The following is a 7479-nucleotide window of genomic DNA, read 5'->3' on the forward strand; positions in this document are numbered from 1 at the left end:
TTAGTGGTTCTCAAAGATGATAGAATCTCGTTCTTCAGGTTTCTTCTTTACTTCACTCTGTACATTTTCTTAAAAGAAAAAAAAGTAGGTGCCTATTAGTGCATTCATTCTCCTCTGCCATATAGAACTGCAGCTTTTAAAACAGTCTGTGCACAAAAAAGAAAAACAATGCTGTGAGCTTTATGAACTCTAATGATAGACAATCCCCCAAATACCCCCCTGACCCAGCTAAATTGCACCTAGAGCATGTGCAACATGAGGCAAATCTTAGACGTAATGCTTGAATGCAGATGCACTTTTGAGAACACCAGTCTTGATGTACTAACACTGGTAGATTTAAGGTAAACCCGAGTCTTTAAGCAGTGCTAATATCAATGTGCTCCCCACCAGCCAGGCTTCAGCTTAACATGAGTTGATGAACTCTGACAATATTTTTCTGCTCTGAAAATAGCTCAACATTAACTTTTTTTTTTTAAGTTGAAAAAAAGTAATACTTGTATATTGTACACACATACAAAACAGCACCTGTGAGGTGACCTTCCCGGCCATAATGAGCATGAGATCCGCCGTAGCTCAAGCTCATATTTTGCTGCTGCAAAGAACAAAAGAAGAAGATGCTCTGACTCTGTCAAACGGGGATGTTTCTTGTTGAATGTTGTGTCATCAAACTCAGAGGAACTGTAAAACTTGAAGCTGTATTAACGGTTTAAATTGAATGTCTGACTAGAAAAAAAAAAAGAAATACCTCAAGAAAGTGTGACGTGTGCTTCAGCGTGCCTCTGATCTTTTTGATCACTGGTTTAAGCAATACTCCAATAAAGGGTGCATTTGCACTTTAGAAAGATGTATATTTTTATGTATTTTGATTGTGTTTTGGTCTTTCGCGGTGTCTATGTGTAAAAGAAAACAGTACGACATTGATTGTTCGGAATGTGACAGCCCATGAACTGAAGGATACTGCATTGTACTGTACTTTCAAATGACATTTCGGGAGTCTTTTTGATTTTGTAGCTGTGACTTGAAGTTTCAAAAGTAAATTTCACTTTAGATTTTATCTTATAAGATGGGCATTATTGGTTTTGCTCCCTTTGTTGTTCATGAGGTGATTTATTTTTTCTTTCAAGGGAATTCTCTCCTCCTTGGTTCCATTTTTACATTTTACTCATTGATAATTTTCTGTGGCTTGATTATATCATTATAAAATAGACTCCATGTCTGTTTAAGTGTAGAGGCATGCCTGCCCGCATGATAAAAGTTCAAAGGTGCTCTCTGGCTGTTTGAGAATTGATTCAGAATTGGCTAAAACAAAAGTAATTTCCAGACAGTTTTACTGTCTAACCTTCAAATGTACCTTCCAAGGGTTTTTCAACCATTTTATTCTTAGTTACCAAAAAATAACACATTATCTCATTTTTTGCTAAAATATTTGAGAATTTAATTAAATACAATTTTTAAAAACCTTTTTGAATTTGAGAACACATTATTTAAATAAGACAATTTAATCTTTATTTTGGAATGTTACGGAAGCAAAAAAAAAAAGAAAAGAAAAACTGAAGTCATTTAGAGACAAACTCTTTTCGCTGATGGTGAGAAAAAGATCAGAGATTTGTTTGAACCGCAAAAGTACAATTTCAACCAAGGAGGATAAAAAGAGCCTTATTTCAACTGTAAGTCTGCAATGGACCTCGTGATGACAAGCAACTCTATGCAAATCATACCAAACCGGCGTCCTTGAACTAAGCGTTGACGTGTTTGTCACTGTACTCCATTCAGTGAATGTGACATCTCTGTATGCAACACTAAAATACACCTATCTGGGAGTTGTGATGATGGCTTGTAGGTTGAACATCCTTCATGGATGAGACTTGAGCCCCGCCCACTCAGGCTGTAGAGAGTCTGTGGACTCAACAAGTCATGCAACTTTGCTGCTCTGCACACAAATAAATATACAGCTGTGTTTCTGGCTGCTCCCTCAAATGATGTTCCCATTTTCAACTTCTCATTTGTGCACATCCACTCTTTTTATTCTGGGCTTCAAATATGAAATCTAATAAAGTTTTGAATATGATTGGTCTCTGTGTTCTTTTTTCTGCAGCTCTGTTGACAGCACTGCCTCTTCCAGGACAAAAGGAGGAATTACTCGGTCTGCGCTTAAACCTATTTGGGGGATTTAAAGTGAAGGGAGAGGAAATAGGCACTACAGTTTTTTGAAAAATGGGTTTTTGTACATTAACTATAATGAAATTCGGAACATTTTAGAACAAAATCTCTAAGTGGCACTCAGGAGGAGTGGAAGATGGAGGAGAAAAAAGAAAAAACTTTTAAACAGGTTTGACATAAAGGTTTGCGCAAATGTTTAAACCTGTAAAGGACCGAAATTATGTAATTTTCTGTTAAACACCGGAAGTTGTGTTTTGTTTCCGGGAGCTTGACACCTAAACACCGGAAGTTGTGTTTCGTTTCCGGGAGCTTGACACGCGCGATTCTTTAGAAACCAGAGCGTCTTCTCACGTGAGTTCAGTTAGTTTTCACAGCTTAATTTCAATGTCTGTTTTCTTGTGATCTTTAAACATGTAAACATTGTGCATTTTATTTCTGTTAGATTGAATTATATCAGCTGCATTTACGTGCAATTTAGTTCGGTCGGCCCCTCCCCCTCCCAGAGTAAAGCAGGTGGGAGCAACATAGAGGGAAACCCTGCAGTTAGCACCCTTGGCAAGCGGAGCGAGGTGCGTTATATTATTTTATGTTCTATATTTTGTATGCAAATGAGTGATTGTTCATTATATCTTATTCATTTGTCTCATTTTGCTGTAGTTTTCACGGTGCCAAACGAAATAAAACTACTGCACCCGTCAGAAGCTCTCTTCTGTTCCTTTGAGACCAAGGCTGCTACAACCTATACACTGTACATTTGATGAAACTTTAAATCAAATGTTTAAATGTTAATGTTTAAATGTTTGCAGAAATTGTAAAAAAGAAAAAAAGACCTATGTTATTTTATTCAGATCCATGTCTTTTTAGAACACATTTGAAACATTTTATTTATAGTCTTTTGGTTAAAAAATAAACCTGCAAGAACTCTAAATAAAAAATCAGTTGGCCCAACACTAATGTGTTTTTGGAAACTTTTTTGTTACATAAAAAAGCTAAATATGTTTAATTGTAACTCAACTACTGACATAAGTTTGACACAGTATTAGAAATGAGGTATCACTCTTTTTGAGCTGCTAGAATAACACCAAATAAAACTCCACAGAAACTCTGAAGTGGATTTTAGCATTTAAATAATTACTGTACATTAAAGCAGGTTAAGTTAAGTTGCAAGGCATTAGGAAGAAACTGAGGACAACAGTGGTGTGAAACCTCGTCTAGATAAATCTGGGAAGAAGGGAAACACAAAGCTGAACTCCTCAGCAGTGGAAACAGGAAGTTGTGATCCTGAACTTCCTCCTTGTGTTGAAGGATGCAAGCAGAAGCATTCCAGCTGGGATCTGAAGAGCTGAGTGGGAACCAGGGTTAGTGCAGGTTAGTGACACTTCTTTATGAAAGAACAAGGAAAAGGCAAAAAGCATATCAAACAAGGAGAGAACAAGCGAGAACCAAAACAAAGAAATGCACAGAAATTAGTCAAGATCCTCACAGAGAGATTTGTTCTAAATTCAAATTATTTTTTATTTCAATAGCACCTTTAATTTAAAAAGAAAGAAAAAAACAGCTCATGTTGCTGTATATGAAAACAAAAATCACATTCCCCACACAAGGAATATAATATTAACATAAACCCCACATGGTAATACACAAAGAAACAAACATGATTAGAAGAGAGGCAAAACATACCCTGTTCTGTCATTCAACTGTTTGTAAAGAAGTAGAATAAAGTTTGTCTTAGCTTTTTACTTTGCAACTTACTTACTTCTTACTTTACAGTTACTTTTTAAAAACTTTACTTTTCTTTAACCACAGAGTTACAATGGTTAAAGAGTTATGTGGCTCCAGAGTCTCCGGTTTTAGACCACTGATTTAAAATCCTATTGTTGATCAGGATAGATTCAGCATTTCTTTTGGCTCTCATCTCCGGATAATAGTCTAAAAGTAAGTTCTGGAGTCGGTTGTTCAGTATACAGTGTTTGTGATACGGTGTTACAGTTCCAGGCCTTTTTATTGTGTATTTCTGTGTGTGGAATTTGCATTGAGTACTCTCCTCGCCCCGTGCACCGTGTCCTAAAATCTGAACTAATATCTGCGGTCTTCCCAATGGCAGTTTGTCCTTGCATTACCCATTAAAGGGGTTTGTCTTCCTCCAGGTCAGGTGGAAACTATTGTAGCTAACACATTAAAACCGGAGCCCGTGCTTCCTGTTACACGCACCCGGCTGTGCGTCGAGCAGAGACCCGATCCAACTTTATGCACATGTTTCTCCATGGTGGTGAGTGAGGAGCAACTTATGAGGTTTCCCATTGCTGCAGAAAATACACCCTGGCAAACAGTAAACCAAATCATTCTGCCTTTGATTTTTCACGCGCAAGTACTATCGCTGGCACACGAAAGCCAGTGGTCCGGTCATTTAGGGGTGACAAAAACGTATCGATTTTTGCTGAAACATTTTTTCTGGCCAGATGTTAAGCAGGATATTGTATGTTTTGTCGCAGTTGCCATGTCTGCCAGATTGCTGGAAGACCAAATCAGAAAATCCCTCCTGCAGTTACAACCGATTCCCATAATCTAAAACCTGTTTGATCGCGTCATTGTGGACTGCGTTGGCCCATTGCCTCGCACCCAAAATGGTGTCCAGTTCATGCTCCCCATAATGTGTGCAGCCACACGTTTTCCTGAAGCTCTACCCCTGAGCAAATTACCTTTCGTGGTGTCATTAAAGTTGTGATTAAATTTTTCGCAACGCAAAGCTCACCTTTGTCACATAAATATGTTGAAGCCATACCGTTGATGTGAAGTTTCAGAGCCCATGGTGACACAAACTGCACAGGTTTCTGCAGCTGTTTAAAGCCACTTGAGCCTGATGACTCTGAGGAGGATGATGGTCTGCGCCTTCCTCCTTCTCCTCACAGCTGCGCTAGACTAACTCTGAAATGCTCAAAGCTCTGCCAGTCAGACTCGACCACCTACAGGATGATCAAAAACGGGACATTTTCTCTTGTGTCTTAAATGACAAATACCTTTTCATTGCTTTGCCGACTTCAACTTTGATTCTTAAAAACGATGTTGTCGTGAAAACCAATAAATCTGTTAAAAAAAATCATCCAAACCATTTAAATCCTGAGAAGAGAGTTCTTATGAAACAGGAAACTGACTACTTAGTTAAACATGTTTTGCCAAGCCTAGTCCCTGGAGCTCTCCATGTTTGGTGGAAAAGAAACTTGATGGAAGCCCTCGGTTCATTACAGACTTTAGAAATGTCAACTCGGTCTCAGTTCCCGATTCCTATCCTCTAGGATGGATGACTGTGTTGACAATCTTGGGAAAGCCAACTTTGAAGTTGGAACCTTTGAAAGGGTACTGGCAAGTCCCTTTATCAGACCATGCATCAGAAATTTTGGCTTTTGTTACCCTTGACACCTTCTTACAGTACACCGTTATGCCTTTTGGCCTATGTAATACGCCGACCACATTCCAGTGCTTGATTAGTGTTGATCTTGCCAAAGGTTGAAGCAATTTTGAACATTTCCACTCCTACCACTCGCCGTGAATTGCACAGATTGCTTGGCATGATAGGACTTCTGCAACAACTTTTCATCCGTCGCCTGTCCTCTTACAGCCCTGGTTAGCCCAAAGGTAAAATTAATTTGGTGCGCTGAATGCCAAGATGGTTTTAACAGTGTGAAGTCTTTGTTATGCCATGCACCAGTTCTAGCTGGACCAGATCTCACTCTGACTTTTGTGCTGCTAGTCGATGCCAGCCAGACGTGTGCTGGTGCAGTTCTTCTGCAGGAGAATGCAGATGGTGTGGAACATCCGGTCTGTTATTACTCCAAAAAGTTCAATAAACAGCAGCAGAATTATTCCACCATAGAGCAGGAAACCTTGGCATTGTTGCTCTCACTTCAACACTTTGTGTATGTTGGATCCAGTTCTCTGCCAGTTGTTGTCCACACTGACCATAACCCACTTGTCTTTCTTTCAAGAATGTACAATCACAATCATCCGTTGGGCTTTGTTAGTTCAGGACTACAACCTTCAGATCCACCACAAAAAGGGTTCTGAGAACCTGTTGGCAGATGCCCTGTTCAGGTCACCATCTTCAGTAATGTACTTCACACAAGCTTGAAATGTGTTTGGTTGTTTTGTTTACAGACCCTTAGGTTTATGGGTTTGAAACTTTAGGCCTTAAGTGTGTATTTCTGTGTGTTTGTGTTTGTTTCTTCTCTGCAGAGGGGATTTCTCCACCATGCTAACCGACTCCACCCCCTTCAGGAGATTGCAGTCTCATGCCCTCCACCAATCACAGGCTTGGAGGGAAGCATAAAAGCCCCAGCAGCCCCTGTGCCAGTGGCAGCTGGCAGCTCGCCCCTGCTGTCGGTGTTGGCCTTAGAAGCCTTTGTGAGAGCCTGGTGTTCCTCCTTCATACCTTTGATCCTCCTTTCATTAGCAGTTTTGCTTTATTTGGGGTTATTTATTTCTGAATTTTGTGTCCCTCTGGTTTATTGGTTTTGTTACTACTTTTGTTGTACATTTAGGGGCTGTGTTTTGTTTTATAGATGCTGAGGAGTGCCTGAGATTTTAAGATTGTTCCCTTTACTCGTTTTACTTTCCTTTGTGTTCACTCCCGCATCTGTCATCTAATAAACAGCTGCACCGTCAATCTTAAATCCTTCCGGCTTCAGTAATCATTATTTACCTATTTTCTCCCTCCCCCTTGGGTGGGATGTAACATAAAGTTTCCAACAGAAACCAGACGTCCCTGTGGTTACTGGTACATGACCAGCAGATGGCAGCAGTAAACCACTTAAGCTGTGGACTTCACAGACCAGGTCAGACAAGACCACAGAGCTGAGGTGGACAGAAGTTTTGGAATTCAAATACAGTCGCAGTTTTCCATTCCTCCAAAGGCTCTGCTAACACAAAGCAGCACAAAACTCTTCCTGGATGAATTGAAAGGTGCCAATTTTTTGCTACTTCACAAATATCTGAGAAAATGTCTATAAATTATGATATTTTAGCTTCTCTGAAGCTGGCACAAAGTACTAGATTAAGGAAATGTGTGGTGCAATTCATTCATTTAGCATCTGCTTTCACTGATACAATATCACAGCATTTTGCTCACTGAAACTTTTCCTCCCCTTTCAGTCTTTTGCCATGTCTCCTTTCAGTGCTTCGTTGCAGGTTTGTAATGATCGCTTGTTGTTGCAGCAGCAGTGATTTACTTTTCAGATTCATCACAAGGAAGAGTCCACGCAGATTTTAAATATTCCACAACCTGGGAGTGCCCTGCAACTTGGCATTCCCTTTTTTTTTTTTTTT

General features: G+C 39.6%; 1 long non-coding RNA gene across 1 annotated transcript; it reads left to right on the forward strand.

The window, feature by feature from the left end:
• The first annotated feature begins 2360 nt into the window (after window positions 1-2360).
• On the forward strand, window positions 2361-3707 carry LOC118599665. The gene is made up of 2 exons (XR_004949104.1): window positions 2361-2729; window positions 2818-3707. It is a non-coding gene; the product is annotated as an uncharacterized LOC118599665 (long non-coding RNA).
• The last annotated feature ends 3772 nt before the right edge of the window (window positions 3708-7479 follow it).

The sequence above is a fragment of the Oryzias melastigma genome, linkage group LG14 (genome assembly GCF_002922805.2).
Source record: "Oryzias melastigma strain HK-1 linkage group LG14, ASM292280v2, whole genome shotgun sequence".
NCBI lineage: Eukaryota > Metazoa > Chordata > Actinopteri > Beloniformes > Adrianichthyidae > Oryzias > Oryzias melastigma.